The sequence below is a fragment of the Falco biarmicus genome, chromosome 14 (genome assembly GCF_023638135.1).
Source record: "Falco biarmicus isolate bFalBia1 chromosome 14, bFalBia1.pri, whole genome shotgun sequence".
NCBI lineage: Eukaryota > Metazoa > Chordata > Aves > Falconiformes > Falconidae > Falco > Falco biarmicus.
In genome coordinates, this window is record NC_079301.1 from 22267140 (window position 1) to 22279696 (window position 12557).

The window sequence follows — 12557 nt, forward strand, 5'->3', positions numbered from 1 at the left end:
AGCCCAGGAATTGCCATTTCACTCAGAAATGGGTTGTCTGACCTGACTGTCAAGGATTATGCAAGTAAATAAATGAGCAACTGGAGACATTATATGTCTGTGCTAGGAATACCAAGTCCAATGTCACTGTTATGTTAATAAGTTAATGGACTTTAATAATTTATAATGGTTATAGATAGATGCTCATTATGAAATCAGTTGCTTTGTTTTCTTTTGTTTTTAGTTAACAGCTGCTCAAATACTGAAAAGCCTGACTGTTTTCAAGCTGACAACTACTTAGGACCCAGAACAATTTATTTTCTTAAATAAAGGTAAGCAAGAAGTTATTTTGCCTGAAAAATGTGTCAGATTTTTTAATGTGTCCCATGTTGAAGTGGGATGAAAGGTCAAAACTCATTAAAACTTCAGCAAAGCAGAAATCGACATGAAAAGATTCATTTGGTGTTTAATTTGTATAGGCCTTGATTTATCAGAGTGCCTAAATGCACGTTTAATTTTCTGTATCTATAATTTCAACCACTTAGGGTTTTATTGAGTCAAAAAATTGATGAGGTTTCTGGGAGTCTGGTCCTGGAGTGCCTGGGGAATAAACGTGACAAACAACGTGTTTTCCAAGAGTGCCGTGAAGCCGTGGACCTCTACCGCTGGCTGCTCTGCACCACGCAGTAAGTGCCAGGAAGAACCCATTCCTGAAGGGTTAAGCTGCGCTTTAAATGGCACATGCAAGACTCATTCCAGGCTGCTTGTCTGGAGTGCTTGCAGGGGTGGGTGGCAGCAACATCTGAAAACAGATCTGTTGTCTAAAGCTGTCTAAAGCTGTGTAAAGCTGGTGCTGTCCACAGTCACTTATCTTCTGGATAAAGAAAGGAATCAAACTTTTTTACTGTCATGTTTAATGTTTTCCTTTATGGAACCTCTGCAGGCCCTTTTCTGTAGTCTTGGGGTTCCCTTTCTCTGCCCTGCTAAATAACATCTGGGTAATGGAGCAACCAACTCGGCTGAAGATTTTTAGATGCTTTCGAATTGTCTTGGTCAATGTTAACCAGGATTTCATTCCCATAATCCCATGGCTGTGCTTGGCAGCTTGTAAATCAGAGATGTACGTCAGTGGGAAGGAGTGGATTCCTTCTGTCTTAATCTGCAGCCTCCTACTTTTATGACCGCTTTGTATCATCAGTCTTTATTTCCATCACAAGGAAAAAATGTCTTCCCCCAGTGGTTGCACCCAGATGAATGTGTTTTATTGTCGGCAAGATCCGAGGAAGGCGATTTACAAGGGTTCTGGGCACTCAGGACGCAGGAGCGCTGGTGCTTTTGAAACATGCGTTGTATATGATGGATGGGGCATATTATCTAAATGCTAATAAATACCGAGCCACAAATTGGCTCAATTTTTCTTCATTCCTCTGCTGCCTGTGGTTGTTGAATGATGCTAAATCTAGCCTCAGACACATCACAGTACTAATTAGTTCTGATTTCTTTCTTTGTTCTTTCTTTCTGGCAGGGCAACATGGATGTGCTGCCTCTGGGCATATTTACATGACAGCCCCGTTGGCTTGCTTCCACCATGAGTGCGTGGTGTGGTTTGGTGTGAGACAGACGAGGTACAAAGCTGGTGTAAATCTCATCTGGCCCAGGACTCCTGAGCATCATTTAAAATGGCCAGTAGGTTTGTGTCTCTGACTAAACTCTGCAGAACTTTCCCATAGGGATGATGTCCCTTCAATGTACGTTTGATCACATACATACGCATCATATAATTTACTCTGTTGGATGAATACTTGCAACAGCATCTTCTGCATCAACTGAAGAACAAATCAATTGTTCTTTTTAGCATTCCAGATTTTAGATTCTTAAAGATAAGCTGATGGATATTGACTTCTTCAATTTTCACTTTGGGCCAAAATTTTAAAAGCAAGTGCAAGACTTCTGCTTAAACAACTTTAAATATACTCCTGCTGCTGGCAATGCCTGAGCAAAACTGCTGCTGGCAGTACATACCTGGACCTGCAGAACCCCTTATGTCAAGAGTTACAGCAGTTCGCAGGTGGATATGTTGGAAGTGCTGGTGATGTTCACAAGTATGCCTACACATAATTTGCAAATATATCGGAGCTGCTTTTTGAAAATCTGTCCCCAAACTCTGTAAGGCAGAGTTCGTTTGCAATTCTTTGTATTCAAGACATTCTCAGTAATAGCACCTGTTGCTTTTTGGCCAGAAAACAAATAAACAAGCCAGTTTGCACTGATGCTACACATGCGTCCTGCAAGTCTGACATGTTATTCCAAATTAAATAAAAAGAATAAATAAAATTCATGGCTCATAGGCAGCCTCTAGGAAGGCTCTCTGGTACCTTCTGTGAGCTTTTGGGACCGATGCTGACTTTGTAGCGGATGAAAACTTTGAATAACTCAGCACTTCAGTACTCAGAAATAATATGTCCTTTCTTAAAGTCCTGGTTATTAAAGATTCAGAGTCTTTTCAGTCTACTGTGAGATCACTAACAATTTTCCGTCTCAGAGAATTCAGATGTTTGCTAGGTACTTGTGGAAAAAATCCTTGCAATTTAGTGCAGTGGGAATGGCCTGTCTGAAGCAAAGGCAAAATGAACAAATACATATTTAAGATACCCACCACTTTCATATGTTTATTCTGTGAAATACAGCAGCAAATTTTTCCATCAATTGGTTTTTGGTCTTCTACCAACAGACTCCAGAAACTGAATGTACTGAATTTAGCAAGCAGAGGTTATGAGTGACTTCATGACAGTCTGTGCACGGGGGGAACAAGACCTGTTTTTCTCTTCTGGGTGGCAGACAAATGCATAACCTAATCTGAGTTAAAGCAAGACTGAAGGTAGGGTTCTCATTTTTAATGATGCCAGTGATGCATTGCAGGAAACCCTGTCCAGGCATTGCAATTATTTCTTATAACCAGGGTTTCTGGTTGGGCTTACCTTCTAGACTCTGTTCTGTAGCTCAGACAAGTGGTTCTATCAAGGATACAGTTTATACTCTTTGTTACAGATCAGATGGAATGGTTCAATTGGTTCTTTCTGGTTTGAAAACAGAGTCAGTGGTTCTTGTAAATAGTAACAGGCTGCTGTGTGCCATCCTTGCTTAGAGAGTTCTCCCGGGCTTCCTTAGGAAGCTGAGTTATGGTCGGAGATGTACATAACCTGTGTCAAGAAATTTAGCTATGAGATTGCTGCATTTGTGGTTACCCTGTGGTACAAGTGAGGCGTATCAGGTGAGTGTGTAGACAGAGGATCTACTGGGACATTCCCATAGCCCTTACAAGAGGCTGACTGTTGTGTGCATTTACCCTGGGGAGCGTATGATGGACATTCTGTAAGTGAAACATAAAATACTGGAGGTGGGAGAGATCAATGTCTCCTACTGACTCCTATGGCACTTGTCTGAAAGACATTTTTTAACTTGATAATTCTCTAGCTTATGATATGGATAAGGGAAGACATTTCACATTCTTCACAATTTAGAATCATACGGTCTGGCTCTGGTCCCTAGCAAAACTATCCTCGACTCCAGATGCAGGCTTGCATGGCCTGCGTTTGCTACCTGTGTTTCTGTGTTATTACTGTCATCTGTGTTTGTTTGCTTGTTTAGAGCCAAGTCGGGACTCACCTGACATTGTGGATTTCTTTAGGATCAAGCTCAGCTCTGAGCATCTGGCTTTGGGTTTTTTTTCCATGTTCATCTTTTCTAGAGGAGGCTGATAAAAAGCAATTCAAAGGTGCCCAGTGGGTGCAGAGATACAATATGCCAGCGCTGTCTGTAAACGGTGATGAGACGACCTCAGCAGTCCTGAGGTTTGATCATACTCATCCAAATACATAGACGAGACAATCTTGTTAAATAATTGAAGTGGTATTAAGTTCAGGCCTCTCACATTTAGTGCTTTTCAACTCTCCTGCCACTTATTTCATTGCTCTTTGCAGAGAAATTACACTTTTCTAGTTTTAGCATTTGTTCTGCTCTGTGCCACTGGCTCCCAGCAGCTTCTGCAGACCTCTCGACCTCCCTGTTGCAGCTGGTAATATCATGACTTGTTTCCATGGAGACCAGAATAAAGTGATAAATAAATGTGGCTGGGAATAGCAAGCTTTCACCTTCTGTCACTGGGATAAAAAGAGGGGGAACCATGGCCTAACTGTGTAGTTACACCAAGAAGAGGGGAGAGCCCCCAGTGCCCTCCTCTTCTCCCTCCTTCACCCAGAGCCACAGCAATGTGCGCGGTGCTGGCGCTGCTGGCTTTGCATCCCCTCAGCATCCCCAGGGGGATGGGTGAGCGAGCCCCAGCCCACGGGTGGTCCTTCACCGCAGCTACTACTGAGAAACCAGCGTATTGGGTGCATCTTCCATCCCTGCTGTGGTGCCTTGACACGGTAGGGGCAGCGTTTATTTCAGGGTATGCTTCGTTTCACTGACTGACACTGAAGACCATGAGCTGGGCAATGTACATTCAGATGACACGAGTGAAAATATCCATGCTGCTTTCCTTTGATGTGGCTGATGGAATTGTAGACTGGGAGCCAGAAAAACTCAGCTTTTGATCCCAATCATGTTGCTGAGCTGCTGTGTGATCTTGAAAGATCATTTCTTGTTCGTCTCTTATGCTTTACTGATGAGGTTGTAACGCTTTTGGAGCAGGAAACTTCTTCCTGAGGATAGTTTATATGCTGTCTGTCCCAGGGATGGCTTTGTCATGATTACAGTTTCTAGGTGAATCATAATAATAAAAAAATAAAGTTCAGGAGTGCTCCTCGAGGCCGGTATTGTGTTTCATTCTCCCACATACATCCGGTTACAGGTCCTGCAGGGCGTAGTGAGGACTGCCAATGAACATGGGTCTTCCAAAACTGCCCTGACAATGAAAATGGAAAACTGCTCTCAGGCTACTCCTTGTTTGGTTTTTTTTTTTTTTCTGCTTAGAGGGAAGTTGTTCTCAGAATAAATGGCTTTTCTTATCGGAGGATTCAGTCTAACCTCACCCCTGATGAGTATTTTCTCCCATGGTAGAGTAGGTGAATTTTGTCAGGCTGAATGCCATTGTTTAAAGATGTGGTAGGGTCAGTCCAAAAATTCTAACCCCAGATCCTCCTCACCTCTAGTGAAATGAAAAGCTGAAACCAGATCTGAGTGCTGGGGTGGTTCAGCTTCAAAATAAATTAAAGAATAAAATTCAGAATGTCCAAATTGGGAGTGGAAACTTCAAACTGTGTCAGATCTGAATTGTAACCTGTTCATGCTTACTTTACTATCAGCTCCTTTCTGTCTTGTCACATTTATTAATTACTGCAACTATCATGTTCGTCTGTAAGCAGTCAGTCTTTTCCAGGCCTTGTTATTACTCATTACTTGAATCACTCTCTCTTTATCTTGTTTGATTCTGCTGGGAGACCCAGGCAATTTTCCAAGGCTGTGAGCACAGGATTGTGTAGAAATCATTGCCTGGCATTGATGCTTCAGCTGAAGATGCTCTCTCTTGTGATTTACCAATAAACCAGCGAGACATTTTGCTGCTAGCAGCCTTATACTGCTGAAAATTGTTTTTCGGGTGAGATGGTAAATTATGGTCTTTCACTTTCTGTAGACATAGCTGTTTGATAGCTGTAGTTTTGGTGTCTTATGTAGTCAAATGGAAAGTCCCCTGTACTTTCCCTCCCTCATGTTAAAAACCCAGTTGTTTGGTGTTCTGTGTTTCACAGAAGTGGCTGCATTTCATTAGGACATGTATGTGCAGTGTAGATGGGGGGGGAAAGCTTGGCACAGCAGAAAATACCATCTTTCTTCTCTTCTCATTACACAGGCAAGAAGAATATGTGCGCCACCGATGTGCTGAGTATTACATTGCGAGGCATTGCTATGACCTGTGTACGTGCCTGGTTTTATATACTCCAGTCTAGTTCTTCCGAGATTTACATTGCTACTGGGATACAAGTCTTATGGCTGAAGGGACGCTGAAGGGAACGGTCCCTTCCATAAGCCTTTGGTCCTCTGACGTTTGTCCTGTGGCGCTGCCTTATGCACTATGGGTCCCCCATTTTTGGTTGTCTGAACAGTTCTGTGTTAGCGCTTTACTGCGAGTGAACACTTATTTCTCTCTCGTACCCCTGTGGTTCCTTCCTTTAGTATTTGCTGGCTTTATCTTTAGGATCCCTCTTAACTGTAAGTTCTGAAATGGGCTTCTGATTGACCATCACCAATGAATGCCATTTAAAAAATACCAGAATTATGCTTGAACTCTCATCTGTCCTTCTTTTTGCTCCGATGGGACTGAATACCTAATTGTAAAGAAGTAAGAAAAATGAAAGGAACTGTTCTGTCCTTTCTAGAATCCTGTTTGACAGTCCAGTTATCCTCAAGAAGAAAGGACTGTCCTAGTGCAGTCCCAGAGGATAAGGATTAACAACCCTGGAAGCAGTGAAAGAAGATTCACACTGATGTGAAGAAGACAGATGCATGTGTAGTTCAAGTTCATCTTGGCAGAGTCATGCTGAAAATGCCAATTCAACAATTTTAATGCTGGCAGGAAAAGAAATGTATGAGGGGGCTGGGTAAGTGATGGCTCATTGCAGCTCAGCAGGAGCTACGGCAGGGAGGCTGCGCTCCCCCACAGCCCCACACGCCCAGGGTGGCTCTTTTGTGCGAGTACAATCAAGGTGACAAAGGACACCAACCCAGAGATGATCGTTCAGCTTGGGCTCTTGCAGCTGGGTGGTGAGAGAGATGTGAGCTGAGATGTTTTTGCCTCAAGCAACACGGTGTATCGATGGCGCAGGCGAAGGTGCAGCCATACCTGCATTCCCTTGGAGCTCGGTGCTGATGGCCAGGCAGCGGCAGCAGCACTGAGCCGTGCGGGCTGCACCGTGCGCTTCAGAAGGGAGGTGGACACGGCAGGAGAAAGCTAGTGCTGGAAAACACTTCAGTCTCAGTGGTTCATTGGAACCCGTCTCCTGTGAACATTCATCTCTCAGGAGTTTGGTCCTAGATTTGATCTTTGTGGTCACAAATGTAGTGTAAATGTTGGTCCTTCTTCGCTCTTCAATCACACCCATCAGAGCTCTGTCCCCGACTTAGCACCAGGCAGGGGTCTTGTATACAATTGCCTGGTACCCGTTTGTCACATCGTTGTAGTATTCACAGGCTTTTCTAGTGTTGTAACATTTGGATGTAGCCTCTGTGGAAATTCCTCAAAGGCTTAATGTCTGTGAGTCTAGAATCCTTAGCAGGATTTCAAGAGGGATTATGTCCTATGGGAAAGTGTCAGCATTTCATCTTACAAGCAGCTTAGGAAAGGAAAGCATCGCGCTGCTTTCTGTCTGGTTCAGATTTTTTCGGCTTTCTGCATTGGGAATATGGACAGCAGTAGTCTTTGCTTGTAAAGTAAAGGAGGATATGGCCATGTTAGAAATTCTCCATGGTTTTGATACGCTGCCAGCAGTTTCTCGGAGGTGCCCAGGTGAAACAGTGGAAATGGTGCTTTTTAACAGAGGATCTTGGAATGCACTGAGTGAAGCAAATAAAAGACATTTCTGGAATGATTCTTCCTGTTGAAAATCAATGGAAGACACGCTGAAAATAGTGAAATGAGGAGGGTCTTGCAAAGTAGAAAAAGCTGTAGGAGCCCTTTCTTGGAGCAAATGTGTCAGTGAAGTACCCTCACTGCCGTCACCCACCACTCCCTCTGCCTCCTGGAGAGACAGGCTGGGGTGCCGGCCCCGCAGCACGGCCACCTCACCCACCAGCCAAAGGACTGGCTGTGGAGCCAGGACACACCTGAGTGCGCAGAGCAGCGAAGGAGCAGAGAAGAGAAAATGAACCTCATCACACTGAGTCCCTGGGTGGTGACAGGGCAGTGAACAGCATTGGTTTTTACCACGTAACTTAGATCTTGCCCAGCTGCTCAGTGAATGCTATTGCAAGGCTGACGGTAAAGAGCAAGCTGGAAGCGTATAATTAATTCCCTTCTGGAGAAGAAACATTGCTGGTTATTAGGATTTTTATTTTTTTTTTAGTAACTGGCACACCCTAACCATCTTACAGAGTGGAAGGGGATGAAAATCTAAGCCAAAGGTGGGACAGCTTAGTTCTGGGGTGTTGGACACCTGCTGGATGCAGCAGAGCAGGAAACCCAAGTGCTTTTATAAAGCAAGTTTCTATACTGATGGTAAAAGAGAGGAAGGTTCAGGTGAGGCTTTCAGCAGTTCTGCATTGGTGACTTCAATCTGGGTTATTTTTTATGCAGAAAGGATCCATCAAGGCACTCAGAAGCAAAAACATTTTGACTGAATATAATTAGGAAAATGGCTGGTGTTGGAAAAGACTGAAAACGCATTATGTGTGTATGTATTCAGGGGAAGCTTTGTCACTCAGTATGTTTGAAATCGCAGTTAGTCTCCTGAGTCTAATGGAAAAGCAGTTTGCATCTGGGAGAAAGCAAGAAGGCTATCCCAAAGAAGGAGCCTTGTAAGAGGCAGTAGCCAGTCTTTGTATCTGTTGCAGGGTCTAATTTTCATCAGTGGCCGATTGCAGTTCATTTGTGAAACAGCTAGCACACTTCGCTCCAGAGGCGCGGGGCTCCTGCAAGTGGGCATGCAGGATAATGGGATTCTGTCTCCACAAGGAACATCATGCCTTGATTTTGAAATTTAAAACAGGATTTTAGCAGTTGAGTAAAACCAGGGGGTTTTGTTGTTGTTTTGATTAACAGTGGTCCCTTTACAATGTAACTTTCTGGAGCTGGAAAATGTTTCCTTCCCCTTTTGTTTTGCCATGAACACATAAACATTCATAAAGTCATTCTCTCTCTGCTTTGCACAACATTCCATGAGCCTGAAGGGTTGCCCAGGCAGCAAAAATTCCTTGCATATGTTATCATAATCTCCAGTTTGGTTGTTGTTTAACACATCTTGCTTTTACAGGTTTTGCATCTTAATCCGAGATGATTTTCTTGCCCTATCACGGACTGTTAACAATTTTTTTTCTTCTGCTTTACACAAGTTACATGCATTTACTTTTGCAAAACTAACTTTCCAATCTAACTCTGTCGAAGAGTTTATCATTGCAGCTACTTGATGTTTCATAGATAACAGACATGGTGGGGAAATCTGTGGAAGCACAACACCTCTGCTAGGCAAGCTCTGCCCCAAAAGACAGTATGAAGCATAATAAATACAGTTCCTTCTCCTGTTTCTCAAAAGAGTCTCTTCATTAAGGTACTGATCTTCACTAATCTCTCATGTGGCTATTTAACACAGGTTTGTCTGCATTGATTTTCTTCTGCAGATCACTTCAGCTCTTGCACACTTTGAACCCATCTTGTGTGCTTGACATGGTTTGTTGCCTCTGGATATATTGCAGGACACAGCAAGCTGGTGAGTCTCTGAAGCCAATTTTTTTACATTTGAACTTGCTAGGTCGCCTCTTATTATAAGACTGACAGGCAAGGGCAGCTTCTAGCTGAGATAATTTGTAAACTTCTTGCTGATTTCTTCCCAAGTGTCATAATGAAGCATCTGTGAACAGATCATTTCTGGGATCTGCAGCTGGACTGGCTTGTAGGTGACAGCCAAAAAAATCTGTCCCTACAGAAACAGAATTTGAATTGTCTGCCGTAGGTCAGCTCTGTTCTCAAGTATAACTTAAAATAAAGCTGGTATGGAACAGAGCAGGCAGAATGCATTCCTGTGTCTGTGGCAAGCTTTGCTGATGTATTGAGATGAATTAATTTTTAATACCATCAACAGAGCTGCTGGAAATCATGCTAATCTCCATGACTGTCTTATACTTAATATGGGAGATTTTGGCTTTGATTCAGGATGACTTGTTACTGCAACAGAGGTCTCAGTGCACAGGAGCACAAAACTAGGCAGAAACAAGTAATTGGTGATGTTGACAGGTTGGGAGCGGTGTGGGGGCAGACGAGCCCATCGCCTGCCCGAGGGAGCATGTGGGGAGCAGCCTGCTCCTGCCCCAGGGGCTGTCTGCATCACAGGCTGGAGAAGCGCTAGGATGCCTCCAAGTCTCCATCACTCCAAACTGCAGAAAACTTCGAGTCAGTATTTACATTCAGTTGGGTTGCCTCAGTGCCAAATTGATGTCAGAGAGAAAACAAAAATGGTTAAGGAATTTGAAGGATTGACTTGGAGAGGTGGTTAAAATTGTTCAACATGCATCGTTTGCCTTAAGGGCAAACTGGGAGGATATGGCTAGGAAGTAAAGAATTAGGAGGCTAAGAAGACAAAGGAGAGACAGGCTGTTAGTGGGAGTTGTGGAGGAGCCACTGGGGTCAGTGAATAAATTAAACAGCAGGAAAATAGACAAAGTGTGTTCTGTTCCCAGCACTGAAACTGATTTCTGGAATGATCTTGAACAAGTTACTTAAGTTATTTGGCTGTCACTTTTCTTGCACAGTGCTGGAAACTTGATTTCTTGTTGCCTACTAAACAGTTTTTAGGTGGAGCCCTGAAGCCACATTGTTCTCCAAGAATGTACAGTTGGATTGTTGTTGCTGAGTCGTCTCCTCCAATTCTAACACAAGAATTTAATTAAGAGTCTTTTCTCTGTACTGTAAATATTTGCCCTCTCTGCTGAAAAAATTAGTTACGGTGATAATACATGAGATGCTTTGAATTCTGTGGATGAAGAAGTATTGATATATGCTAGTATCATGTTTTAAAGTGACCAAATGTTTAAAATTTGTCAAGATTGTCATACACAGCAAACACAAGGTGTTGTACTAAAGTGTGTCTAGACACACTGCTGCTAAATGTAAGAATACAGCTCTTGTTGCAATTACATAGCCAGGGGTTTTAGCAAGGAGTATGTCAATAAAATATTGAAAGTTAAATACCAGGTGAAAATGCAGGCTCATGAGATCCATTAGGTGGAGATCACGTCCCTGACAAGGTGCTGATGCTGGGAATCAGTGGTTGGTGCACTTGAGATTACAATGGTAGAGAGTAATCTTGAGAGATGCAACAGCAATCCTTTCCTGTTTGCTCGCTGAGATTCTTGGTAAGGTCAAGAAGGTGGAAGGACAGCAAATGCAGGACATTTGTTTCCCCTTGTGTTTCAGTGCACAAGGTGCACGATTGCTGAGCTCTGTCTAGCTGGCATCCCCCTGCTTATGAGAAATAAGCATTTAGAAAACAAGACAGAGAAGGAATGCAAGCATATGTGCATTGTACAAGCCATAACAGTTACCAACGAGTGTTCAGAAAAAAGCCTGAAGAGTATCCCAGAGCACTGCGGAGGTTAACGCACTGCCTGAAGCTGTTGCTGCAGACTTTCCAGGAGAGAATGATTTTTATGGGCTAAAATCAGCAGCTGTATGTCACCCGTCTGTGTGACTGTCAAATGAGCACTGCTGTCTCTTGAAGCTGAATTTTCTGAGATGACCAAGCTGGTACAGAACTGGTGAAGGTCCATGTTTACAGCAAGCCTCTGTGGGACTGACATGTTGTTTAAGGTGTCTTAAATAGGGACAGCAAGGTGCTAGGAGAGACTCGGTGCCAGGCTGAGCAGCAGTGAGTGGTTTTTTTTGCAGCAGGCAGATTCAAAATCTTTCCAGTCACTGTAGACAGAGTAGTCATGGGTAGTCATGGATATGTCAAAATGTTAAGCTCATTATTTCATATTTAGGTAGGGTTCAAAAATGTAGTTCATAAAACCAATGCAAAATAATATTATTCTCTAACTGGAGTGTCAGCACTGGAGAGCCAGCTGACTTCTACCCCAGGGTCTGATGCACCAGCATGTTTTGCACCATGTGTACCACTGTATCAGACATCTAGGGGTACATCTGTGATAATCATCACCTCTGAGTCTCATAGCAGGAGGATGAGGTCCCTTAGGTATAAGTGGAAGCAATCAAGGGATCTGAAAATACCAGACTGAATCTTTTCAGTGATTCATTAGCTTCTGTATGGTTTGCACATTCCAAGAATGATCTCCAAGGTCCCTGCTCTATAAGTCAGTATCTTGGGCTTAACATTCTATATGAACAGCTAGACTCCCATCTGAACGGTATGTACACCTGAGGGTTTCATTAAAAAGTTAGCTTTTGCAGCCTCACCATGTCAAGCAGTTCAGTGTTCTCCAGCAGGCTGATAGATGTGTGCATGTGCCTGTGTATAAACAGGGACTGTAGGTGAGGCTATCCACATTTCCATCTCAAAACCTAGGACTGGTTTTGAGCTGCAGGGTTTTCTTTGTTCCTAGTTCTTCAGATGACCACATTAATCCTGTTCACTGCAGTCTCAATACAAACTGGTTTGTGGGAGAGGAGGAGACTTGCCAGTTCCAGGACAAATGTACTTCAGAGTGTATTCACACCATTGAAAAGTAGGTGAGTATGTAAAGTTTTCAGTAGGGCTTACTTTTTCTGCATCTGTAAGGTTGTTCTGTATGCTCCAGACACCTTAGCGCTGTCTATGCAAATGGTGAGTCAAGTCTTGAGATGCTCAAGAGATATTTGTATTCAGAAGCTGGGATCTTTCCCGTATTTGAAACTTACCCTGTAGTCTCCTGGA

The 12557-nt window shown here is 43.3% G+C and overlaps 1 protein-coding gene across 4 annotated transcripts in view; it reads left to right on the forward strand.

The window, feature by feature from the left end:
• Positions 1 to 12557, forward strand: part of C14H8orf48 (chromosome 14 C8orf48 homolog) — a 114275-nt gene that overhangs the window by 66620 nt on the left and 35098 nt on the right. For all 4 annotated transcript variants that reach the window (XM_056359256.1, XM_056359263.1, XM_056359260.1 and 1 more), the window contains 4 exons: positions 224 to 311; positions 525 to 665; positions 1505 to 1669; positions 9310 to 9398. The gene's annotated coding sequence lies outside the window, so the exon portion shown is untranslated. The remainder of the gene's footprint in view (positions 1 to 223; positions 312 to 524; positions 666 to 1504; positions 1670 to 9309; positions 9399 to 12557) is intronic.